The sequence below is a fragment of the Choloepus didactylus genome, chromosome 14 (assembly GCF_015220235.1).
Source record: "Choloepus didactylus isolate mChoDid1 chromosome 14, mChoDid1.pri, whole genome shotgun sequence".
In the NCBI taxonomy this organism is placed as follows: Eukaryota; Metazoa; Chordata; class Mammalia; order Pilosa; family Megalonychidae; genus Choloepus; species Choloepus didactylus.
Window position 1 is genome coordinate 80,793,612 of NC_051320.1, and position 27,566 is coordinate 80,821,177.

The 27,566-nt window shown below is 43.2% G+C and overlaps 1 long non-coding RNA gene across 1 annotated transcript in view; it reads right to left on the reverse strand.

The window, feature by feature from the left end:
- Positions 1 to 2,800: 2,800 nt before the first annotated feature.
- Positions 2,801 to 27,566, reverse strand: part of LOC119509464 — a 101,983-nt gene continuing 77,217 nt past the window's right edge. Inside the window, exon 4 of the long non-coding RNA XR_005211708.1 lies at positions 2,801 to 3,090. This is a non-coding gene — a long non-coding RNA (uncharacterized LOC119509464). The remainder of the gene's footprint in view (positions 3,091 to 27,566) is intronic.

The window sequence follows — 27,566 nt, forward strand, 5'->3', positions numbered from 1 at the left end:
GAGAATTTAGCCCTGATGCTCTAACATGCTGTATGCATGTAGGACCAGTACTAGCCATGCTCAGGAGAACTGAAAGAATTGTCATTTCTATGTTTTCTGATTCAGATGAGGAACCCTGGGTGAGATCAGGCGTATGATCAATTACTGACGTCTGCCAGGCTGGTGGCGAGGGGATAGCCTGGGTTCCTCCTTCCCAGCTTTCAGATGCTGTCCTTCATTCCCAGCTGTTAGGCTTCAGCACATCCCCACCTAAGCCAACCACGTCCCTTGAATATCTCCCAGGTAGGTGATTCCAAAACCTCCACCGCAGTACGTGCAGAACATGTAAGAGAGAAGGCCCTTCTGAGAGCCCAGGAGCTAGTAAGTTTCTCTTCTTGCACTCACTTTCTAACTCCACTGTGCTCTCTTTACCTTTAATCCTTCCTTCTAGTATTAATGAAATAAGTTAAACAAGCAACACCCCCAAGAGCTAAAACTGAAGGCACCCTGGTCATCTCTGGACAAACTGTGATTGTCCACTGAAAGCCTTGCTTTGCCTTTAGGGGTCTTTGTTACATTATTGTTAGTAATGAGAATGCTTGGACAACTTTGATCAGATCAAATGAACAGAAATCATCCTTCCCCTTTCTTTAGCCTAAAGCTTGATAATGGTCAAGCTTACTCATGCTGGCCTCTCTCGGAACTATCTGTTCGCGTATGTTTGTTTTTTGGGCTACGTGTCTACTAGACTGTGAGTTTCTTGAGGGAAAGGGATCATACCTAGTTCCCCATTTAATTCCTATTCTCTGACATATGGCCTGATACATAGTAGCCTCTTAGAATTTTTTATTGATTGAATGAACAAATTAATAAATGAGTTTGCTAAACTCCTTAAATGTACTCCAGACCAATTAGTTTTCTTTTGTTTTCAGTATTTTATTAAAGTCCAAAGGTGCCACCTCTTGACTCCTCTCAACCTTATAAGACAGTCTGGTTTGATGGCAGGGGGGAAAACACACATACACCAAAAACGTGGGAAGAAGGTAAGTGAATTATACCAGGATCTGAAAGGAAACAGATAATGCTAGTGATTGTTCTTGTCAACTTGTAACAGAGGGGATATAAATATATGGTAGAGAAGAGGAAATTCAAAACAGACACAGGGAAGCAGGTTCGAGGCTTTGAAGAATAGCATGTTCAGAGCTGGCTGACTCAGAGGCATTTGGACTGTGACCTAAGCAAATTGTGTTTCGCTTTGTTGCTATTGTTTGGATGAGATGAAATTTCGTTAACCCTGGAGACCTACCCCTTCCTGTCTATTTCATTGGAGCATAAATTATTTTTCAAAGGGTGAGGAGGTTTGAGTGAAGCAGAAGCGCTTTCCCCTTAATTAATGAGCCCAAGCTGACTGAGGGGAGGGTCATCTTCCTTCTTGGTGACCCCCCTCAACATACTAGCCTTATGGCTAAACTTTAATTTTCAAGGCATTCCTGGAAAACAAACCCCCCAATTATAGTTTTTCACTAGACATACCATGGGCTATTTAAATTTATCTTGGTTTTTAAAAAAATGTAGTCGCTTTCATCTAAAAAAAGGGAATACACAGACAGCTATTTTGAGTTCAGGGAAATGACTTCCCTTGTCCATGGCAACTTGTAACCAAAGGAACTCAAAGTCCTTTAACTATCATGTGAACTAGAGGCTTGCTACCGTTGATGATAAGATGTGGTCGGCAAAACGTGCTTCTAAGTGCTCCAGGGATTCTGAGGCCAACACTTTGCAGGGGAACCTGTGGGCCTGATAGTGGTATCTGGCTGAACAGAGCAGAGAGAGAGGATGAACAAGAAACCCATGGTCAAAATCAAATGCTTGGCTACCATGGAGCTAGCAAGCTTGGCAAAATGCGGGGAGAACACACAGAGGAATTCTCAGACCACACCTGCTCCCTCAAACCTTGATTCTCAATGGTCCTAATGGGCTGTTCTGATCTCTGTGTACCCTGCTCGCCTACCTTCTATGTCCAGCTCTGGAAAATGCAACTGCCTTCTGCTCCTAAAGAACTTTGGAAAGGACAGTCGATTCAGTCTTTCTTACCTTGCTTGCAGTGTGCCCACAATGGCTAGTTCATAAAGCAAGGTGCCTGCCCAGTGTTACCCTCCTCTCTAGGAGATAGGTTTGTGTATTTTAGAAATACTCAGGCTCCAAGTCTCTGATGTATTCCCAGGGTGATGGGAAAAGGGTTTCAGGAAAGCTTCCTCAACTGGCTTCTGGTGCTCAAGAATGATTTTTCTAGAATGGAGCCCACATTAAAACACAAATGCCTTCAGGGGGCAGGGAGGGAATAAATGAGCGAATAAGTGGGGGAGATTATGCCAAATAATAAAGTTCATCCCTGCCTAAAGGCATTCAAATTCAGGTTGGGTTTTTAATCATTGATTGACTAGGCAAACAAAAAGCAGCTGTGGGCCATCTCTGCCCCCCAGCCCCCAAGAGTTTGCAACAACCTTCCTAAGTGATCTCCTGTGCTCTACCCGGTGGCCTTAACCCTGGATCCACCCTCTTCCCCCTGTCCAGTTCCGCCCACTTGGTGACTTCAGACAATTATCTTTCTCTCTCTGAGCCTCAGTCTCTTCATTTATAAAATGGAGATAATGCCCACCTCATTCTTGTGATGTGTGAGGATCAGGAGAGACTCCGCATTGAGAACAAGTGCCTCTGCACCTGGCACCTATTCAGAAATGGCAGTGAACCCACAAGCCACAATCACTGATCAAGCCTCCAACAAAAGTAGCTCCAGGCAATGGTTTGTTCATGTCTAAACCTTGGCACCTCAGCTCACATGCCTGTCTGGCTCCTCGCCTCTTGGTCCATTCCTGGACATCTCCCACTTCTGATCCCCACCTTTCTCTCCCTTGCTGGTCCAGCAGTTGATCCTTGGACTTGGTTGCAGATTCAAGTTCCCCAGTTTAACGCTGGAAGAATCTTCTTGGGAAAAGGTTTGCATTTCTCTTCCAAATCTTTCTAGAGCCATCTGACCCATCCTTTCAAGAGGTATGTGGAAGTAGTTGTGTTGCCACAAGTCTGGGTTCTGGGGGGCCCAAGTAACAGCACCTGTGGGTGGGAAGCGGGTTGTGAAACTGAGAACTGATTGATGATGTGGGACAGAGGGGTCTGCTACAGCTCCTTTCCATCAGTAACCACATTCTCTATGGCCCAGAATCTTCACAAATACTGTTTTCCTTGCATTTCCTTAATCCCATGACTAAATCCTACTCATCCTATTATTCTCAACTTAAATGTCCCTTCTTCAGAGAAGTGTACCTTAACTGACAAGTATAAATTAGGCCCCTCAGTATATTCTTTCAGGAAAAATTCTATGTATGTTTCTTTCATTGCATTTATCACCAGTTGTACTTATATGCTTGGGAGATGGTTTGTTCAATGTTTTGCTCCCCTTCTAATTATTAGGGTATGTTTAAGAGAAAAACTCAAAGCAACAAGACAGACACATAAAATTCGGGGTTGGTATGCTATCTCTGCAACACAAAGTCACTTGTTTTGCTATCCCTGGGCTGTGGCTTCATCTATATGGTCCAAGATGGCTCACTGCCATGTCCTCACTCCTGCCAGTGGGAAGGATGGAAGGGAAAGGGGGGAGTCACACCCTTCTCCTAGAAGCACAGAACCAAAAATTGCATAGGTCACTTCCACTCATATCCTGTTGGTCAGAAACTTGTCATATGACCATACGCAGCTACAAGATAGGCTGGGAAATGTGGTCTTTATAGTGGGCATCTCACCCAAAACCAGGGATTCTATTGCTATAGCAAAGAGAAAAAGAGGATGTTGGGAGACAATTATTCTACCCACCCCCGCCCCCCAGACCATAAGAAATATGACTCCAGGGACCAAAATTTATTTTTAACAAGACCTTGTACTCAATGCCAAGTGTAATACTTGGTCTAGGTGAGAGATGGTAGTGGCTTGGGTTGGATGGTAAAATGGACAGTTAGAGAAGACGAGAGCCTTGGGATACAATTTTAAGGTGAAACCAACAGGACTTGCCCATAGAGAAAAGCATGGGTGACTGTGGGAAAACAGAGGAAGAGCTCCTCACCCAGACAAATGTGATGTGATCTCTTCTGTATTATTTACCTTTTAAAGCATTTATTCCTTAACTACCCAACTAAATTCTAAACTACCCAAGCTGGAAATTTAGGTGAAATATAGATATGGGTTCAAATCCTGTTTCTACCATTTAACCAGTTGTAGAAACTTGAGCCTCAATCTTCTTATCTGTAAAGTGGAGGTTAAAACCACATAAGGGGGGTTGCGAGAGGATGAAATTGGCAAATGCATGTAAATGCTTAACACAGTGTCTGACAGGAATTAAGTACCCAATAAAGAGCAGCTGTTATATGGCTGTGTAGCCCCATCCACCCTAGGACCTAGCACAGGGGGCATCAGTTACTATTTGTTGGTGGATAGGTGTGTCAACTGGATAGTATCCATGCTCTGAAAAAAACCATGCAACATTTCCCAAAGAAGAACTGGTGCCTGCTGGATCTCCACCAGACTTTAGGTTCAGAGTGGCGCCTTCCTCACATGTTCCTCTTTCCCAGGAAAAAGCAACCTGGGATTGGATGGGCTGAGTTCAGTGGAGATGACTGGTGGCTGATTTTCAAAGGTCAGGCACCCACACCCAGTTCAAATGTCACCTCTTCTGTGAAGCCTTCCTTGACCTTCTTCCTCCGACTCGCTTCCGGCCCAGGAAGGCCTGGAAGAGTGAGTCATTTCCTCAATGGTCTTGCTGTTCCCCGCTCTTGTTTCTGGTCAAGGATTTATTCTACTAGTAACAGGGGAGAGCTTGAGCTGGTTTTGTTTGGCCTCACCCAAGCCCAAGCCTATGGGGCTTTTCCTTCCATCCGTTAATGACCCAGGACCTTCGTCCATTAAAAGGAGGTTGATTATATAGGATTAGGTTAGAATGTGATTAAGCAAAGTCTTGAGGGTACTTTTGCTGATTATTTGAGGGCAGCATGCTGTTTGCTGACAAGGAGGTAAGATACCAAGGAGAGGACAACCCAGCACAGGTAATATGTCTAGAAATAGCACAGGCTACAGATGCTAGTCAAGTTTCCAGGCAACCCCTGGTTCTGTTGTTGGACCACGTTTGCTGGAACGGAGGCCAGGCAGGTCTATGAATACTGATTCTGTACTTCTCTACATGGTCCCTCCAGGTTGGGGCCCCTCATCCCCACAGACCCTTTGACACTTCCCATTCAGGGTGCCCTGAAGATGTTTCCAGTCTGGAGGGAGGAGAGGGAAGCTTTAACCTATCATATTTTGTAATTTCTAAACCATGAGTATCCTCAAGGTCAAGCTTTTGGCAAGACACTCAAAACCTTTTTCTCCAATTCTTCTGTACCACGCCTTCACAAACGCAGCACCATCCAGTTATCTGAATGAGAAAGGGGCTGCCAGGCAGCAAGAAGCATGAGTGGGTGCTGGGGGTAAAGAGGGGTTCCAATCTCAAAGATCTTCCATTATATGACATGGTCTTGTAGTCATTCGTTTATGCTCATCTCCCTCAAGAGCTCCTTGTGGGCCAGAACTACGCCTTATTGTTTCTACATTCAAGGCTTGCATTAGGCCATAGTTTTGGTGTTTATTAAATGAATGGCAAATGTTTGTTAAATGTTTATTGAGTAATTCTTTGTTGGAAAATGATCAGTAACTTAACAAGTTATAAGTCCCTTACAGATTGGTCTCCATTATTTTATTTAATCCTCAGAACTCTGCCCTTAAGGAAGGACAGGTATTATTTACTTCTGACTTTGTGGAGACCAGAGAACTATGAGATTTGCCTAGGGTCTTGTTTGCCAGCTGAAAACAGAGCTGAGACAGAGCCAGGTGTGCTGTTTCCAGGTCCATCTTCTTTCCGTTAGGAGGGAGAGCAGAAAGAGAGGGAGGAGAGTGGGTGCCACTATCACAACTCTGGGACCCCTGTAATAGGCTCCTGTCCATTCACTTCAGTGAGGTAAGACCCTTCTTTCAGGGTCATATTGAAGCCTGGGGTGCAAGAAGAGTCTGAAAAAGGATAATAATCCTGGATAATGCCTCACTTGATCATAGCAGCTTTACCAATTTAGCCTAAGCGGTAGTTCTCCAATTAATTTTAAGACCCCTTCACATTCTTAAAAATTACTGAGGACCCCAGAGAATATTTGTTTATATAAGTTATATTTATTGATATTTATTTACCATTTTAGAATTTAAAACTGAAGAATTTGTAATGCTTATTAATTTATTTAAAAATAAAAATTTAGTGTATAGAGTGGAATTGTTCTCTTTTTTCACAGTGTTAACATTTGGCTTAATAGAAGACAGCTAGATTCCCCTATCTGTTTTCTCCAGGCACTCTGTTGCAGTTTGTCCTTTTAGTTGAAATATATTAAGCAGAAAGTTCAACTCACATAGATAGGTAGTTGGAAAAGTGATGAAGCTGAAAGTGAGGGAGTTGGAAAAATGAAGAATATTTTAATAGCCTCTTTGACAGCAACATTTCCCAAGATGAGCTGTTATCTGCTGGATCTGTATCAGGCCTCAGGTTCAGAGTGGAGCCTTCCTTACACATTCTTCTTGATACCACACAAAACTCACAAGTTGAGGTTTCCTAAAGGTTAGTTGCAGTGTGGAATCTGAAACCACATCAATGTCAATGAATATTCATGCTCTGTTACATTAAAACCCACTGATCTATCTTGCAACTTTGAATGGATCTTTCTCCCGTGTTGATATATAACATCATGCATTGGTTATTCGAAAACAGCGCTACTGAGTTTTGTAGCTCTTCCAAATATTAGCACATTTCTTTATATGATATAAAAAATCTCATTTATTAATATCACTACTGAAATCATCAGAAAAGTCTCGAAGTATTGGAAAGCTGTCAAGCTTATAAAGACAAATGTAAGATTTTTCCAAAACTATAATATTCATTTGAAAGTTCACAGTTTATCATTAGCAACAAATACTGCCAGTTATTTTCCTTGATGTGACAGGGTCATTTAGTTCACTTTTTAAGAAAATGGATGCCAAATACCCAAATCAGAATAACCAAAGTTTGTCAGTCATGCTCTCAAGTAAAAAACTGGCTTCCGTGGGGGAAAAAAAATGCATCATTCAACTTGCAACTCTAATTACAGAAGCACTTTCCTCAAGATAGCCATTGCGTATCGGCATCCAGCAGAATGCTTTTATGTACTTTCTGTTTCATCACACAGAGTATTAAAAGATATATACTCAAGGGATGAGATTAATAACATCAACAGTTTTCACTGCTTTACACAAAGGACATTCTTAAGTGAAACTGGGGGTGAAGAATACAGAGATTACTAGGACAGTTTGGTGCTACTGCCTTGATTATGCTATGGTATCAGAGCTTTACCTATCTTTGCTTTTGCCCCATCAGTTCAAATGTTAGCACAGTTCAAAGGTGAATGATGTCTTAGCATTATTAGAAAACAGCTTTGACCTCTTAGACCTCAAGAAAGAGCCTGGGGGATCCCTGGGGATTCACAGACCGTCCTTTGAGAACCATTGACCTAAAACAAGAACTAGCAATGGGAATTCAGGGTCAGCTGACAGAGGAGAACAAATATTACCCTTGGGAGCAGGAGATTTGAATTGAGTCCCAGATTTTCTCCGAGCCTCAGTTATCTCTTCTGTAAAATGGGATAATAATATAACATCATCTTTACAGGGTTGTTATGAGAAATAAGTCACATTGTTGTGGATTCACAACACAATAAAAGGAATTAGGCAATTCTTTCAAGGCCTGTGAGCATTCCAGGGAAGGGAGGAGCCTAAGCCTTGGTCCTATTGCCAAGATGACCATCTGCTCTGCCCGTGAAACTCAGACTAGAAGGGGAAGGAGCCCTGCTTCTACCCTCATAGCAATCCCACCAGTGAGTAGAAGGTACCTTGGACCCTCTGCCCTCCCTAATTTCTTTGTTATCTGCCCTTGACTTTCAAGTGAGCCAGTGAACCCTCAGTTCTGCCCCAGCAACCAACATTTCTTAATTTACTCTTCCATTCCCCCAAAATACCTGCAGAAGACAATATATAGCCTCTAGAGCAAGGTAAAGAGTTCTTAGACTTGACACCAAAATTATGATCCATGAGAGGAAAAAGTGATAAACTGGATCTCATCAAAATTTAAAACTTTTGTTCTGTGTAAGACCCTGTCAAGAGGATGAAAAGACAAGCTACAGACTTGTAGGTAGAAAATATTTGCAAACCACCTATCTGATGAAGGACTTTCATCCAGAATATATAAAGGACTCCCAAAACTCCATAGTATAAAAAAATCCAAGAAGAAAATGGGCAGAATACATGAACAAACATTTTACCAAAGAGGATATACGATGGCAAATACGTGAAAAGATGTTCAACATCATTAGGGAAAATGCAAATTAAAACCACAATGAGATATCCTGGTTGTGATATTGTACAATAGTGGCAAGATGTTGCCATTCGTGGAAACTAAGGAAAGGGTACATGGGATTTCTTGTATTATTCTTACAACTGCATAGGAATCTAAAATTATCTTGAAAGAAAAAATATACTTTTTAAAAAATTAAATAAATCAGACAATGCCACATTCCTGTTCCAAACCTCCAAAAGTTTCCTATCACACTTAGAATAAATCCAAACTACTGATCATGCCTTACAAGTCCATCAGGGTGTGGTCCCTGCCTCCAATTTCATCTGCTCCAACTCTCTTCCTCACTCATTCCTTTTTAGGCTCAGTGGCTTTCCTGTGATTCCTTGAATATTCAAGCTTGTTCCTACCTTAGGGCCTTGGTATATGAAGTTTCCTCTGCTAGGAACCTCTTTCCCCAGATCTTTGCATTATTTACCCTCATCATTCAGGTCTTGGTCAACTATGTCCTTAGAAAGGCCTTTCTTGAGCACCTTATCCAAAATGGCACCCATACTCTCACCCCTGCCATTCTCTGTCACTTTACCCTGACAGTATAATACAAATGTATTTGCTTATTTATATAAGCTAGATATAGGATTAATGTATATAGGACCCTTGCCTGTCATGTTCACCACACATCTGCACACACACAACACTAAGTGCTCAATAAATCTTGTTGAATGAATGAAGGAAGGAAGGAACATAAAAATAGTGGGCTGATTTAGGTAAATTTTTGCTTTGCCACATATCACTCTGAACTGAGTCCTCCTTACATTCCTAGCAAAGCAAAGCTGCTTAGGTATGATGGAAATAATTCCAGAAACAGGAAGACATAGGTTTGAGCCCCACCCCTATACTGGCTATGTGAGTTTCGGCAAGTCACGTCACATTTTTAAGTCTCTATTTCCTCATATAAAATAAGGATTATCCTAAGGAGCTGGGGGATAAAAAGACAGCAATGTGGTGGCTTGGAGTTATATATCACAGAAAAAACATGTTCTTAATCTTAATCCATTCCTGTAGGTGTGAACTCATTATAAATAGGACTTTTTGATGAGGTTACTTCAGTTAAGGTGTGGCCCAACTGAATCAGGATGGGTCTTAATCCTATTACTGGAGGCTTTATAGGGAAGGCTACAGAGAGAGAAGCCATGAGTAGTAGCCAGAAACTGAAGTCAACAGAACCTGGAAGAGAAAAGAGAAGATGCTGCCATATGCATTGCCATGTGACAGAAAAGCCAAGGAACCCCAAAGACTATCGGCCAGCCAGAAGATACTGGCTCTGGGAGGCAAGACTTCTGGGAGGAAGCAAGAATTCTAGCTTCTGAAACCATGAACCTATAAATTTCTGTTGTTAAGCCAACACATTGCATGGGATTTGTTTTAGCAGCTAGAAAACTTAAACAATCAACAGCTCTCCCCCAGATTTGCTCCTCCTCCTGATTCCCAGCTCAGTACATGGTACCACCATCCATCCATGCACCCACACCAGGAATCTGGATGAATCAGCCTCAGCACCCTCCTTCTTCACTGCCCCCACACACAACCAGTTGCCAAGTCTTAACTAGTCTATTCATAAATCTCTCCCACATATCTCTTCCATCTCTCTCCCTAACTCTTCTTCCCCACTCAACATCTCTTGCCTAAGACATTGCAATATCCTCCTAGTAGGTCTTTCCCATTCATCTTCTATACCACTGATGGAATACTCTTTCTACTATGCAAATCTAATTATACCAGTACCTTGCCTATAACCTTAAATGAACGGTTCCCCATCGCTTTCCAGAGAAAGAGCAAATTCCTGACCTTGGCACTGATGTGGCCCCTTCCCATCTCTTGGTCTCATTGCTTATCCCTCCCCAACACTTCTAGAAAGTTCCATCTATATCATGAAACAAGCCATTTTCAGTCACTCCTCTCTGACTTTGCACACATTGTTTCATCTGTCTGGATGCCCCTCTACTCTCCCTGCCACTTAGGAGATTTTCAGGATCTATCTCCTGATGGACCATCACCTACTTGCTTGTCTGCTGTCTGTCTGTCTGATTTGGGCAAGACAATAAGAAAGTTCAACCTGCAAATCTTTGTACAAGCTGTAAAGAGTAGTTATGTGCTACACCCCCCCCCATGCCCTTTCTCTAGCACCAATTTAAGATGTTTAGTTGTAATCAGGAGATTATCTGGTCTTGGCCCTGCCTAAAGACAAAGGAGTGGACGAGATGACCTCTGAAATCACCCATCTTCAGAGTTCTTCCAGAACAGTGTGTCATCACAGTAAAGAATGAACCGTGGACTCAAAGAGACAAAGGAAAGGTTTGAATCCCAGCTCTACTACCTAGTGGCTCAATGACCTTGAGCCTTAACTGCAAAGAGGAAAATAATGGGACTTCTACAAAGAGTTGTCATAAGAATTCAATGCAGTCATGCAGGAAAAGCACTTAGAATGGTGCCAGGCACATAGTAAGTATCCAGTCAGTATTAGCATATCTCCATCTAGTGGTCTTGGTACAAGAAAGGAAGTCAAAACTGAGGCAGGGCAAGAGGCAGCAGGGGAGTGACGGTGGTTGTAGGGGGGAACAGTCATCATTGAGGGCTTGGCTGGAAGAGCTGTAGCTCCTTCAATGCAGAGCAAAAGTGGGCACAGAAAGGCGGAGCAGGAAGCAAGTAAGTGGAGCTTGTGGGGGATGGACACCGTAGTTTATAAACAACTAGGGCAGGCAACCAAGGTTTAGGGGACTAGGTAAGCATTCCCAGCCTGCAGGTGGGTGGGTACACACCCAGGTATTTTCTGGAGTTAGAGAAAGTGGGGACTCATGCCACCCTGCCAGTCAGTGGTTATTTTGTATCTGAAGGTCATTTCACTGCCTTCGTTTCACAAACATGTTGCCAGCACCTAGCTGGCGCCAAGTATAAGCCATGCTGAAGGGTGGGTTGAAAGTGAGGGCTGAAAGGGAAATCCAAAATGGTTGGCCTGGTGTGCAGCAAAGAGAACTGGCTTTGTAGTCAGAGAGGCTGGGGTGACATGCTGGGTGGGCCAACCATCAGCTGTGTCATTTCACTTTTCACTTTTCTGGCCTTCAATTTCTCATCTGTAAAATTGGGATAAAATACCTCCTTCAAGGATTTTAGGGTATTAATTGAGATAAAGGTAAAAGCATTTAGTACATGGTTGGCAATTTAAATTATAATTCCTTCTCTTTTATCTGACTTATTTGATTTTCTTTTATTCTTAGTACCTATAATCTAACATTTTATATACTGTACTTGTTTATTTTCTTTATGTCTCCCCCACTAGAACACATGCGTCATTGAGAGCAGGGACTCAAATGTGTAGTGTCTTGTTTTACCACTGTAATCTCAGCACCCAGCAATACCTGGTGGTGTTGAATAAAATGAATAAACTGTATTCATTTACGCCCATCAACTAGAGTGTAAACTCCATGACAATAGGTTTGTATTAGTTATCTGTTGCTGCATAACAAATCACCCGAAAACTTAGTGGTTTAAAACAACAATAATCATAGCTTTTGTGGATCGAGAATTTGGGAGTCACTCAGCTGGGCAATTCTGGCTCAGGATCTCTCATGAGTTTGCACCTCAGGTGTCAGCTAGGACCACAGGCTTGATGGGGCCTGTAGGATCCACGGACAAGGTGGCTCACTCATATGGCTGACAGTTGCTGCCAAGGTGGCTCCTCTCTGCATGGGTCTTTTACAGACCTGCACATCTTTCTTCCTGATATGGTGGCTGGCTTCCCCTAAAGCTAGCAATCCAAGAGATCATGAAGGAAGCTGACAATGCCTATACGATCTAGCCTTAGGCCACATGGCAGCAAGCTCACACACTGCCATTTCCACCATATTCTACTGGTCACACAGGCCAATCCGGACCCAGGTGAGAGCACAGGGCAGGAATACCAGGGGGTGAGGATCACTGGGAGCCATGTTGGAGGTTGGCCACCTCAAGGATAGTTTATGTATGTCACACCAGTGCCTACCATATGGTCATCACTTAAAAAGTACTTGTTGAATCAGTGAACGACTATGCATGGTGCAATGCATTAGTACTAGGCATAGTAAGGAACTCAGGCCCTGCGTTCAAGGAGCTGACCTTCTAACTGGATAGACAGACACATGAAGAGGCAATTTATTTATAATTCTGTGTCCTGTAGGAGAAGATAGTCTAAAAATTTCCAGACAGGGTATTCAGCCCTCTGGGGAAGGAAGTCAGGGAAGAGTTCCCACAGTGGGTGACATATGGACAGAGGTCTGAAGGATGCATTGAAGTAAGTCAGGTGAGGAGTGGAAAGAAGGAAGTTCCAAGGAAGAGGAAGCAATATTTGCAAAGGTCCAGAGAAAGAAAGGGAGACATGAGCAAAGAGAGGGGGGAAAGATGGAGATAATAGGGAGGTATCATCAGAATTGTGTTTATTTCCCTTTTATATACAACAAACTTCCTTTGGTGACTTTGCCTATAGTAATATAATAATAATACTGATGATGATGATGATGAGGGAAGAATTGAAAACAAAGACCAAGATGATGTGTTGTTGAGTTTTATGATCTCGTGATTGTTCCTATTCAACATGTGTGGAATAATAATCAGGTACCAGGTTCTTGCTAAGTCTTGAGGATACAAAGGTTAAATACATATATAGCATTTGTTCATAAAGCATCTAAAGGGTGTAGGGCAAAAGCATGTCACAAATGACTATGACATGAATCAGGGCAATAAAAATTCCTGGAAAGAGACACATGGCAAGGGTTCAAAGGGCCCTTGGGAAGAAGAACCAGGCATACATTCGGGGTCTAAGAAAGTCTAAGAGACCAGATTGATCCATACTGAACAAAGATACAATTCTTTATATACACAGATTCAGAATTTCTTTTCAACACCCTTCCTGTGTGCCTTCATGACTATCGCAAGGTGCAGAGCTGCCTGCTCACCTGGACCTCAGGGAAGAGGTGGCCTGGGGTGCATGTGAGGAGGATGGTATTAGTTACCTATTGTTGCATTAAAAATCACCCCAAAACCCAGTGGTTTAAAACAATAATAATCATGGCTTCTGTGGGCCAGGCATTTGGGAGAGGCTCAGTCAGGCAGTTCTGGCTTTATGGGATGCTGTGGGGACATTCTGGAAGCCTGTCAGCCTGCAGGTCTCCTTCAGCAGCATCAGGCATAAGGTCCCGTCCAAGCCACTGGCTAGTCAAGTGCAGAAAGAAAAGCATGAGACATGCGACCAGCAGGGCTCTCCAAGTCGTGGCTCTAGGTAACTGAGGCTTAAATGACTATTACCTATTAGTTCTCTCTGCCTTGGGGCCTACCCAGTGTCTTTATTCTTAAAGAAATGAAAGTTCCTTTTGACTGTTCTCTGCTGGTACCCACTGCCAAGTTCGTGGAGTGGAGAAGCTGCAGGTAATTGCTCCATTTTAAAATTAAGGGCATGAAGCCAGGAAGCAGCAGCAGACTTCTCAAGTAGCTAATGGAGGGGAGAGGCAGGGCTTTCCCCCTACAAGACAGGGTGAGAAAAGGCCTCCAGAGATGGCAAGGGACAGGAGTCCCAAAGATGAGCCTGAGAAGGGTCTGGGGGAATCAAATCCCACCTCACAAGGCAGAGGGGGCTGGCCAAGGCCCCACGGCATGAAGGGAGTGCTGTGCCTCCAAGTCCTGCTATGGTTCTTTTCACTGCTTCCTGGACTGGCTTGGGAATCTGAGGAATTTGGGGCCCAAAGGAGAGCAGACAGCTCTACCCACCTTTCCCAAAGCCGCTCGCCAGGCTCCAAAGTCCCTTTGCTCCCTTGCTGGCATGTTCCTGCCCACCCCAGTTCCAGCTCATCATCTGCCACCATTACATGCTTTACAGTAACAGACATTGGCTTCCCATCCAATCTTTTTCATCTAAATCCCTGAGACACTGAGAAATGGTGTTTCCAGGCAGGCAGTGTGAATTCATCAGGCCACAAATGCCCATAGAGCACTGTGCATCAGAAGACTCAGACACGGTCCCTGCCTGTCACCCCTGATGACAAACAAGGTCATAATGTCTTGTCCTGGCTACAGCAAGGCCCAAGGGAGGAAGAGGTCAGTTCTCCAAGGGGTGAGGGTAGGAGGTGATCAGGAAAGTCTTCATAGTGAGGGTATCCACTAAGCTGAACCTTGGGAGATGCATCTGCCAGACAGACTGCATGGGGAAGGCATCTTGGGGAGAAAAACAACTTGAACAAAGACAGAGCAGCAAGATGCAGGCACCTCTGAGGGGCTGTAAGTGCTCTGCAAGGCTCGAGCCTTGCTTAGGACTGAGTGTGGTGAAAGAAGCACAGACTGTGGCACAAAGGACCCTTCTGATAGATCAAGCTGAAAATATGCATCTTGCTCTGCAGTTCAAGATTTGGAGAGTCATTGAAGGGGAAAATCTAGAAAGTAACATTGGAGCAGGTTTCCCTTTCAATGGCTATTGTGATACCACACAAGATACTTAACCTCCCTATGCCTCAGTTTCCGTATCTGGGAAATGGGGAGAATAAGAGTGTCTTCCTCACAGGGACTTTAGTGAGGTTTTAAAAGCATGTGTACACTTGCTTTTAAAAAAAGAGCTCAGTTCAGTGACCAAGATATAGTAAATGCTCCATACCTCATAGCTATACTAAAAGCAATACTATTATCATTGCCACATTTCAGAGATCACTACCATGTTCTAAATGGTGGTTAAAGTAGAAAGGAACAAGAACAGACCAGAGAGAACTCGTATGAGGTTATAGAAGGTGGTCTCAGCTAACGTGGAGGCATTGGTGAAGGAATGCAGGGGACTGAAACTTGAGATGTTGAGACAGAACCTTCTGGAATGGGTCAGTCTTGGGAAGTCAGGGGAGTTGAGAAAAAGGAAGGAGTGTGGGTTTTCTTGCTAGTCACCAAGATAAAAAATACAGTTTGGGACACCAAAATGGGAATGGTAAAGTAGTTATTGACGAGTTTGAGAACGTTGACTATCCAGGAGGAAGGAGGGCAGAATACATGTCTGGAGAAAGTCAGGTCATCTGGGGAAAGCTGGGGAACCAAAGCCATTGGAGAAGATGAGATGGCTCAGGGACTGTGTGTACCCTCAGAGAGGGAAAGGACAGAATCTTCCCAAAATATTTGAGGGGGTAGGCTGAGGTTCCCCCCTTACCCACAACCAGAGCAGTTAATAGACTCTTGAAGTTCTTATCTGTATCAGCCATTAAGAATGCTGGATATTTTGTAAATTAAATTTCACTTCCCAAGCTGTAGGGGCGGTTTCTATTTAAAGGGATGAAAATAAAAGTAAATAGCTCTTAATGTGAATTGGTTTCTAAATGCAGATCTTCAGATCTTGGGTAAAAGGGCCTTTAGCATTTGGAATCTAAATCAGGGCAGAAGCCCATCCAATGGGCTTCTAAACCCCTTTCCCCTGTGGACAGGTCAGGGTCATGGATAGTGTGCTTCTTCCGCTCTGCTGAGCCAAAGCCGACCTGTCTTTCCAGACCCAACAGAAATGCCACCTCCTCCTCTACCTACCCTTCCCTTCCTAAGGTGTCCAACATGGAAATGGTTCTGAATAATGTTGCATAACAAAAGCAATGAGACATGATGTTTAGTAAATGAATCAGTGGCTCTCAACTCAGCCTGTACTTTAAAATTACCTGGGGATTGTTTAAAAAATCCTCCTGGCCTAGGCCCTTCCCTGGAGATAAGGAACCAGGTGTCCTCACCTGAGTAGCCAGGTCATTGGAGTAGGGCTGGGGGGAAATGACAGCACCAGAGCCCTGAGTAAAGTGTAGCCCCAGCCCCATGGAGAAGGCCCTTCTCTGGTGGTGGACCCTGGTAAACCACAGCCTGCTCTGGCTCAGTTTGCCAGGCTCAAGTGAGCTACTGTTAGCTCTGCTCCTTGTCTTCCACTAGGAATATCTCCCAGGATATATTCCTGCTAGTTAGAGAGTTTCCCTTTCAGTGAGCAATTTTGTTGGATGAGCCTCCAACAATTGCCTTGTCACTATTGACATTTTGGATTGGATAATTCTTTGTTGTTGGGGGCTGTTGCGGGACACTGTTATCGAGTTCCGACTTGGCGGGCCTGGGCCAGGGGAACTGATCAGCCCTTAGGAAAGGTAGTGGGGCACGGGTGGTAGCGCCCTCCACGGCCCCCCGGGCCTGAGAAAGTGGAGCCGAATGCAGGCCCCATTTCCTCACCCCAAAGTACAACCGTTGGGGAGGGCTTGCCGGAGAAAATCCCCCCCCCCCATGCATTACCCGCACCCTCCACCCTCTTCGTTACCGGAGCAACTCCCGCCCCTTTTCAATCAACCTCCGCGCCCTCTCAGAACCAATCCAAGCCTTTAACCCTTACAGCTACCCCGCCCTCTAAACCGCCCGATATAAGCTTGTACTCTCCCCTAATAAACTCTCTTGGCTTCTTCACCCTCAAAGAAACGTGTCCCGCCTGTTCCTTCTCGCCGCCCTCCACACCTTGCACGCCTCCGCCGGGGACCGGGCCCAGTCCCCCGCCTCGCCCTCGCCTCCGGGAAAGAGCCCCCGCCGCCGGTACCCTCCGAGCAATCCCGAGAGCCTAGGATTTAGCAACCGGCCGCCACCCCCCCCCAGACGAGTCAACTGCGACCGCAGGCTGTGTCAACTAAAAGCTTCTCCAGACATTACCAAATGCCCCCTGCAAGACAAAACCATCACCAACTGAGAACTGCTGCTCTAGAGGGAGAACTCTCGAGGGTGGATTCCTACCTACTCTGCTTTGTATTATCTTCCAGCGCTTTGCACAGCGCCCAGGATGGGGCAGATATTCCCTTGGTGACTGTGAGATGGGCTCCTGTGTAATGGCTCATGGATTTATACAAGCGGGCGACAGCTTTGTGATCTGTTAATGTATGCTTTTCCCCTCTATTGTCTACCTCCTCACCACCATGCTCAAGTATGTAGCAGGCTTTGTGCTTCTCTGCCTCTGGAGTGATTTGCAGCCAGACTTTTGTTTCCAAAACTCCCAGTGAGATGAACAGGATTTGAGAACAAAAGGATTTTCCTCTATATTAAAAAGAGATTTCCAGAATCTTGGGTAAGAGGTAAGAGAAAGTTTGGATGTCCCAGGAGCATTCCGAGGCTGTGCTATAAATGATGCACCAGGAGGCTTGTTCCTGCACCCAGGCCCACCACTTAGTAGGAAACTTGGGTCCCAAGTGTGGCACGGAAGCCGTAGGGGACCTCTCGTGCTGAGTTAATGGTCTTCTGCATGGAAGGGGGACTGATGACTGGCAGGACTTTCCTGAAACATGAGCATTATGTAAGATCTCAGATCCCTGGCACAAACTCTGTAAAGCTCGGGGGAGGGAAACTCTCAGAATGAATGACTCAGGCAGTATGAAAGCTTGGAATCAAATTGAGTTTATAGAAAATAGAGAGATGCCAATATTTCTGGCATACGTGAGCTTCTGGCTTGGGATTTGTACCCATGGCAAGGATAAAACTCCAAATTAAGAATAGCTAATATTTATTGAGTGCTTACTATGTACCAGACACTGGTTTTTTTTTTTCATTTTCATTGAGATTGTTCAGGTACCATACAATTATCCAAAGATCCAAAGTGTGTGTACAATCACTTGCCCCTGGGTACCCTCATACAGTTGTGCATCCATCACACTTAATTTTTGTTCAATTTTTAGAAACTTTTTATTACTCCAGACAAGCAATAAAGTGAAAGATGAAAAAAGAAAAAAAAGAAAAGGAGACTCTAATCCTCCCCTATCCCTAACCAACCCCCCTCAATTGTTGACTCATAGTATTGATATAGTACATTTGTTACTGTTTATGAAAAAATGTTGAAATACTACTAACTGTAGTATATAGTTTGTAATAGGTATATAGTTCTTCCCTATATGCTCCTCTATTATTAACTTCTAATTGTATTGTCATACATTTGTTCTGGTTCCTGGAAGCGATTTCCAGTATTTGTACAGTTGATCATGGACATTGCCCACCCTAGGATTCAGTTTTATACATTCCCATCTTTTGACCTCCAACTTTCCTTCTGGTGACATATATGACTCTGAGCTTCCCCTTTCCACCTCATTCACACACCATTCGGCGCTGTTAGTTATTCTCACATTTTGCTACCAACACCCCTGTTCATTTCCAAACATTTAAGTTCATCCTAATTGAACATTCTGCTCATACTAAGCAACCACTCCCCATTCTTAAGCCTCGTCCTATATCTTGGTACCTTATATTTCATGTCTATGAGTTTACATATTATAATTAGTTCCTATCAGGGAGACCCTGCAATAATTGTCCTTATGCATCTGGCTTATTTCATTCAGTATATTGCCCTCGAGGTTTTGTCATCAACCCATTTTTTTTTAAATATGGTTTTGTTCACTCACCATACATTCCATCCCAAGTAAATAATCGATGGTTCTCTGCATGGTCATACATTTATGTGTTTACCACCTTCACCACTATCTATATAAGGGCATCTCCATTTCTTCCACAAGGCAAGAGGGAGAATCAAAGAAGGCAGAGAGGCAAAAGAAAGAGGAAAAGAAAATGACAGCTAGGAAGCAGCAAAAGGAAAAATAACCTTAAATCAAAGTAGAATAAAGAATCAGACAATGCCACCAATGTCAAGTGTCTAACATGCCTCCCCTATCCCCCCCTCTTATCTGCATTTACCTTAGTATATCACCTTTGTTACATTAAGGGAAACATAATACAATGATTCTATTAGTTACAGTCTCTAGTTTATGCTGATTGCATCCCTCCCCCAATGCCTCCCCATTTTTAACACCTTGCAAGGTTGACATTTGCTTGTTCTCCTTCGTAAAAGAGCATATTTGTACATTTTATCACAATTGTTGAATACTCTAGATTTCACCAAGTTACACAGTCCCAGTCTTTATCTTTCCTCCTTTCTTGCAGTGTCTCACATGCTCCCCACCTTCCTCTCTCAACCGTATTCATAGTTATCTTTGTTTAGTTTACTTACATTGTTGTGCTACCATCTCCCAAAATTGTTTTCCAAACCACGCACTCCTGTCTTCTATCACCCTGTAGTGCTCCCTTTAGTATTTCCTGTAGGGCAGGTGTCTTGTTCACAAAGTCTCTCATTGTCTGTTTGTCAGAAAATATTTTGAGCTCTCCCTCATATTTGAAGGACAGCTTTGCTGGATATAGGATTCTTGGTTGGCAGTTTTTCTCTTTCAGTATCTTAAATATATCACACCACTTCCTTCTTGCCTCCATGGTTTCTGCTGAGAGATCCGCACATAGTCTTATTAAGCTTCCTTTGTATGTAATGGATCGCTTTTCTCTTGCTGCTTTCAAGATTCTCTCTTTGTCTTTGACATTTGATAATCTGATTATTAAGTGTCTTGGCGTAGGCCTATTCATATCTTTTCTGTTTGGTGTACGCTGCGCTTCTTGGATCTGCAATTTTATGTCTTTCATAAGAGATGGGAAATTTTCATTAATTATTTCCTCTATTATTGCTTCTGCCCCCTTTCCCTTCTCTTCTCCTTCTGGGACACCAATGATACGTGCATTATTGTACTTTGTTTCATCCTTGAGTTCCCGGAGACGTTGCTCATATTTTTTCATTGTTTTCTCCATCTGCTCCTTTGCATGTAGGCTTTCAGGTGTTTTGTTCTCCAGTTCCTGAGTGTTTTCTTCTGCCTCTTGAGATCTGTTGTTGTATGTTTCCATTGTGTCTTTCATCTCTTGTGTTGTGCCTTTCATTTCCATAGATTCTACTAGTTTTTTTGAACTTTTGATTTCTGCCGTATATATGCCCAGTGTTTTCTTTACAGCCTCTATCTCTTTTGTAATATCTTCTCTAAACTTTTTGAATTGATTTAGCATTAGTTGTTTAAATTCCTGTATCTCAGTTGAAGTGTACATTTGTTCCTTTGACTGGGCCATAACTTTGTTTTTCTTAGTGTAGGTTGTAATTTTCTGTTGTCTAGGCATGGTTTCCTTGGTTATCCAAATCAGGTTTTCCCAGACCAGAACAGGCTCAGGTCCCAGAGGGAAGAAATATTCAGTATCTGGTTTCCCTGAGGGTGTGTCTTAGAAAAAATTGCTTCACCCTTTGATGCCTCAGGTCACTGTGCTTTTTTGCCCAGCAGGTGATGCCTGTTAGCCTATAATTCTTGACTGGTGTTAGGACATATAGCCGAGTTCCCCCAGGCTCTGGGGTCTGGTTCTGAATGGAGAGGGCCCCACCCCTTTCCTCCTAGAGAAGACAGACCCTCCAGGTGGAGGTCATTAGCATTTCAATGGCCTCACTCTCTGCTTGTGCTGTCTCCACCCTTCCCCGAGTCACAGCCCTGGAAACTGAAAATGACTGGGGCTTTCTCCACTGAGCTGAAAAAGAAACAGATAGTCCCCTTCAGACCCAGTCCAAGGCGACCCTCTGGCTCTCCAAGGTCAGTCGTCACCCAAAGCCTCTGTCTGTTTTTTGGGGATGTGTACCTGTAGTGAGCAGTTCACACTCGCTACTTAAAACTCCAGTTGCTCAGTTGAGCTATATTTGCTTGCTGGGAGAGAGCTTCTCTCTGGCACCACGAGGCTTTGCAGCTAGGGCTATGGGGGAGGGGGTCTCGTGACTTGGATCTGCAGGTTTTACTTACAGGTTTTATGCTGTGATCTCAGGCATTCCTCCCAATTCAGGTTGCTGTATGATGAGTGGATGGTCTCGTTTGTCCCCCCGCAGTTATTCTGGATTATTTACTAGTTGTTTCTGTTTTTTTCTAGTTGTTCCTGGGGGACTACTTAGCTTCCACTTCTCTCTATGCTGCCATCTTGCCCTGCCCAGACACTGTTCTTTTGACTTTTGGTGCATTGCCTCTTAATCTTTGCAAGAATCCTATTAGTAGGAACGGTGTAATCACCAAGTTACAGATGAGGAATTGGAGACAGACTAGTTAGGCGACTTGTTCAAGATCTCACAGCATCTAAGAGGTGGATGTAGAATAATAAAAAACAGGAAACACAAATCACTTACTTTGTGCCAGTCCCCACTTCATATTCTTTACATCTGTTAACTTATTTAATGCCCACAACAACTTAATGAGGTAGGTACTACCACTACTCCCATTTTAGAGATAAACAAATGAAGGAACAGAGACTAATTTTCTAGTCTCCCAGCTCACAGCTGGCAGACCTGGAATTTGAACTTCGGAAGCCTGGCAGCACACTCTGCATCTAAACACTGAGACATGCTTGCAGAACTCCAGGACTCAAGTTCTTAACTAGTTCTGCTGTCTCACAAGGCTGGATGGGCAACTAGATATTCACAGATGACTGAGTGGTTTCAGTGGGATTTTAGTGGGAACCAGAGGATGATTAGGATCAAAATAATCATGCATTGAAAAGAAGAATCAGGCAAAGCTGTGAGTTGCTGGCAGAGCTTTGGCATTGACAACTAACACTGAGTTCTAGATCAAACCACCCACCCACACAGTCATTAGCTTTCTTCAACACTAAAACAGGGATTTATTACTGAGGATGGCAATTCCTTGTAATATGTCCACTGGAGACATTAACCAACTGGAGCATGCTCAGGTGAGAGGAAAGAACAGGAAGGAGGCAAGCAAACGTCATAAGAGAAACAATGGAAGGAGTTGAGAATACCCAACTTGGAGAAGGAAAGTAGGAGGGGAAACACAAAGAGATGTCAATAATTCTGGCACACCTGTGGATCTGGGGGTCAACCCCTACAGGAGTCAGTATTTCCTGATGCCTCATGTCCTTGACACTTATTTCACAACTACCCAGAGTGCTCTGTGCTCATACTTTGTTGACTCATGTCTCATAGTAAGCGCCCAATTACAATGAGCAGACTTTGTTTAGACCCTGATTTAAATTCATGGTAAAGCCTTCTTTTAAAAGATAATCAGAGGTGCAGCTGGGAGTGACATTCTGAAGAGGAGAAAGCTTGCTAGAGAGGAACGTCCTGGGAGAAACCATTTTGAAACCAGAACTTTGGAGCAGATGCCAGCCACGTGCCTTCCCAGCTGACAGAGGTTTTCCAGACACCATTGGCCATCCTCCAGTGAAGGTACCCGATTACTGATGTGTTACCTTGGACGCTTTATGGCCTTAAGACTGTAACTGTGTAGCCAAAAAACCCCCTTTTTATAAAAGCCAATCCATCTCTGGTGTTTTGCATTCTGCAGCATTAGCAAACTAGAACAAACTAGAACAGATTTTGGTACCGAGAGAAGTGCTTTTGCTGCTGAGTCTGCAAATACCAAACATGTTGGAACGGCTTTTCAAATGGATAAGGGGAAGATTCTGGAAGAATTGTGAGGAGCTTGATAGAAAAGGCCAAAACCGCTTTAAAGAGACTGTTTATGGAAATATGGACTCTAAAGATACTTCTGATGAGGCCTTGAGCAGAAACGATGAATGTGTTGTTGCGAACTGGAACAAAGGCGATCCTTGTTTTAAAGTGGCAGAGAATTTGGCAAAATTGAGTCCTGGTGTCAGATGGAAGGAAGAATTTGAAAGTGACAGCCTGGAATACTTAGCTGAGGAGATCTCCAGACTACGTATGGAGGATATACCCTGGCTTCTCCTTGCAGCTTATAGTAAAACGCAAGCAGAGAGAGATAAACTTAGAACTGAACTCTTGGGTTCAAAGAAACCAGAAGCTGATGATTTGGAAAATTACAGGCTTCCAGTGGGTGGAATCCCAGAAGCTACAGCCCAATGTGAGGATGTAACCAAACATGGAACCCAGCCACCATTTCAGTACAAGCCAGGATTGGAGATGGAATTAAGCAGAAAGGATTTGTGGAAAGTCCTATTGTCTGATGGCTTTGACCCCTGCGTGCTTCGTGCAAAGCCAATAGAATTTTTGTGAGATCTTTACAGACAGAGCCATTGCCAGTCTGGACTGGAGAAGACAGACAAGGAACAAACTGAAGGAAAAATTTCTTCAAAGACAGAGCCATGGAGGTTGAGGTCTGGAGTCAAGAGGTCTCAGGCTGGGAGAGCAGAGCAGCCCACACACATGGAAAGGGTGAGTTTGCCCTGGAGGTCGAGGGCGGGCTTTCCGCCTCGATGCTCTGGAAGAGTTTTGCCACCTCAGGTCCCAAAGAGGGTGGAGCACATTCCCAGGGAATTGGGGAGAGCCTGGCTGCCACCACACTGTTCTGAAGGGGTTGAGCGTGTGCCCTGGAGATGGAAGGGAATCCGGGAGCTGCCCTGATGTTTGAGGAGGGTGGGGCCGAGAAGGTGGTCTCCCCAGTGCGTGGATATGTTGGAGCACTCACCCAAGCGTTTGGAGAGGAAAGGGCTGTCACAAAGGCCCTTAGAAAGGGTTAGACTCCCTCTCTCTCTCAAGCCCCAAGGATGCAATGTTGTTCTGTTAATGACTCTCAGACTTTGAAATCTAATGGAGTTTGTCCTGCGGGTTTTAGGAACTGTTTTGCTCCTGTTAACCCTGTTTTCCTTACTGTTTCTCCCTATGGCAATGGAAATGTTTATCCTATGAATGTCTCTCCTTTGTATATCAGGAGAACATAACTTGTTCTAAGTTCACAGATCCACAGCTAAAGAAAAATTATGCCTTAGGACTGGCCATGCCTATAATTGATTTTGATGGGATCTTGTACATAACTTTTGTTACTGAAATGATTTAAGTTTTTGTGATATTGTGATGGAATGAATGTATTTTGTATTTGGAGAGATAATGTCATTTTGGGGTTCAGGGGGTGGAATGTACCGGTTTGAATGTATTGTGTCCCCCAAATGCCATTATCTTTGTGGTCTTGTGGGGCAGAGATTTGCTTGGAATGTGCCCCACCCAGCTGTGGGTGATGATTTTGAAGAGGTGTTCCCATGGAGGCATGGCCCTGCCCATTCAGGGTGGGCCTTGATCAGTGGAGCTATATAAATGAGCTGACTCAAAGAGAGGGAAGGGAGTGCAGCTGGGAGTGACATTCTGAAGAGGAGAAAGCTTGCTAGAGAGGAACGTCTTGGGAGAAGCCATTTTGAAACCAGTACTTTGGAGCAGACGCCAGTCACGTGCCTTCCCAGCTGACAGAGGTTTTCCAGACACCATTGGCCATCCTCCAGTGAAGGTACCCGATTACTGATGTGTTACCTTGGATGCTTTATGGCCTTAAGACTGTAACTGTGTAGCCAAAAAACCCCCTTTTTATAAAAGCCTATCCATCTCTGGTGTTTTGCAGCATTAGCAAACTAGAACAGGTACATACCTCTCTCCATATTTTCTCCAGCACTTATATTCCTCTGTTTATTTTTTTAAACAGTTTTATTCACACACCATACAATCCATCCAAAGTAAACAATCAATGATTCCCGGTATAATCACATGGTTATGCATTCACCACCACAATCTATATGAGGATATTTCTATTTCTTCTACAAAGAAAGAGGAAGAGGAGAAAAAAATGAAGAATAAAAAGAAGGAAAATAAAAATGATATAACGTAAAATGTAACAAAATGTCAGACTAAAACAACACCACCACCACGAATCCCTTTCCACTCCCTTATATCCCCCTCATAGACATTCAGCTTTGGTATATTGCTTTTGTTACAATTAATGGAAGCATCTTACAATGTTACTGTTAACTATAGACTCTAGTTTGCATTGATTATATTTTTCCCCTATACTGTCCCATTTTCAACACCTTGCAATGTTGACATTCATTTGTTCTCCCTCATGTAAAAACATTCTTATAGTTGTACATTTTATCACCATCACTGACCACTCTATGTTTCACTAAGTTATACAACACCAGTCTTTATCTTCTATCTTTCCTTCTGGTGTTACACGTGCCCCTAGTCTTCCTCTTTCAACCATACTCATACTCATCTTTGTTCAGAGTACTAAAAGACTATGCTACCATCACACAATATTGTGCTATCCATTTCTGGATCTATACAATCAATCCTCTTGAACCTTCTGTACTCCTTCAGCATCAAATGCCCAGCCTATAACCTTTCTATCTCCTGATAACCTGTGTTCTCAACTTTAACTCTCAAAGTTCACTCATCATGTTAGTTCATATTAGTGAGAGCATACCGTATTCACCTTTTTTTTTCCTGTGGCTAAATTTACTCAACATAATGTCTACTGTCTACCATTTTGTCTTTTGGATTTTATATGTCATATTTTATTTTTTCCCTCTGTCTCTCTTTTTACCCTTACTGAAAGTCTTCATTTCCACACTCTTCCCCAAATATCACTCTCCTGTCATTTCCTGTCTGCCTGTAGTGCCGCCTTTAGTATTTCTTGTAGAGCAGTTATCTTGTTTACAAATTCTCTTAGTGTCTGTCTGAAAATATTTTAAACTCTCCCTCATTTTTTCATATTTTTTATTGTAGAATATAACATATATACCTAGAAGTGATAACTCTCCAAGTGCAATTTAACAAGTAGTTAGCAAATTTTAAAGAATGTCATAGGACACACTTCCACAGTTTCAGTCACTTCCCCATTGTGAACTATAACATATATACAAAAAGGTAATATCTTTCAAAGTATAATTTAACAAGTAGTTATGTAGGAAATTTCCAAAGTTGTTATGAGTTACAGTACCATAGTTTCAGTTATTTCCTTATTGTGGAACATAACGTATATACAAAAAGATGATAGCTTTCAAATTACAATTTAACAAGAAGCTATAGAACAAATTTCAAAGGATGCTTTGAAATGGGTTACAGTTACACCATTTCAATTCTTTCCTTCTAGCTAATCTTATACCCTAGCAACTAAGAAAAAGAAAATTGTATAGAGATTCAGTATTCATAATCCATTGTTAAATTCCATCTTCTCTGTTGCTCTCCTTTCCTCTAGTTTAATCATTTTCCTTATTTTCAGGGATGTCTAGGCAGTGACCACCTTAACTTGTTCATGTTGAAAAGGGGTGTCAACATTATGGGAAAAGGGAACACATTTAGTCGATGTTCTTGAAGAGGCTATTGCCTATAGGTTTGGGGACTTAGCTGGCACAGGAGTTCTCTGAAGGATTTAAGATTCTGAAGAATAAACTTAGTGAGTAAAACTTTTATAGAGTCTCAGATAGGGATCCAGGTATTCTTTAAGATTTTTGGGACTACTGTTGACTTGGGCTTATTGTACTGTCATCATTTGGCATATCTAGGTGAAGCTGGCATAGGAGTAACCTCCAGGACAGCCTCTTGCCTCTATTTGAATTCTCTTAGCCATGGAAACCTTGCTTTGTTGCCTTTCTTTGCCCCCTTTTTGTCAAAAAGGCATTCTCAATCCCTCGATGCCAGGGTCAGGTTCATTTCTGGAATCTGTGTCCAACATTGCCAGAAGGACTCATTCATCTGGGGGTGGGGGGGTTCTGTCCCATGTAGGTGGGATGTGTGTGATGAATTTATTTGCAGAGTTAGGCTTAAAGAGAGAAAGTCCACATTTGCTTGTGTTTTGGATTTAAGGTCTAAGAAGCTACCTCCTATTACAAGGAATTGAAGACATTTCCCTATATTATCTTCTAAGAGTTTTATTGTGCTGTCTTATATTGAGGTCTTTGAACCACTTTGAGTTAATTTTTTATAGGGTGTATGCCAGTTTGGGTGTATTATGCTCCCCAAAATGCCGTATTCTTTGATGCAATCTTGTGGGGGCAGATATATTAGTGTTGATTAGACTGGAATTCTTTGGTTGAGTGTTTCTATGGAGATGTGACTCAATCAACTGTGAGTGAAATGTCTGATTGGATAATTTCCATGGAGGTGTAACCCGCCCATTCAGGGTGGGTGTTGATTGGCTCATTGGAGTCATATAAAGGAGTTCACAGACAGAAGGACCTCAGAGCAACTGAGAGTGACATTTTGAAGCAGAATTACAGCTGAGACAGACACTCTGAAGACGGCTGTTGGAAGCTGACACAGACATTTTGGAGAATGCCACTTTGAAATGCAACCTGGGAGCAAGCAGACACCAGCCACGTGCCTTCCCAGCTAACAGAGGTTTTCTGGACACCATTGGTCATTCTCCAGTGAAGTTTCCTGATTGTTGATGCCTTACCTTGGACTCTTTATGTCCTTAAGACTGTAACTGTGTAACCAAATAAACCCCCT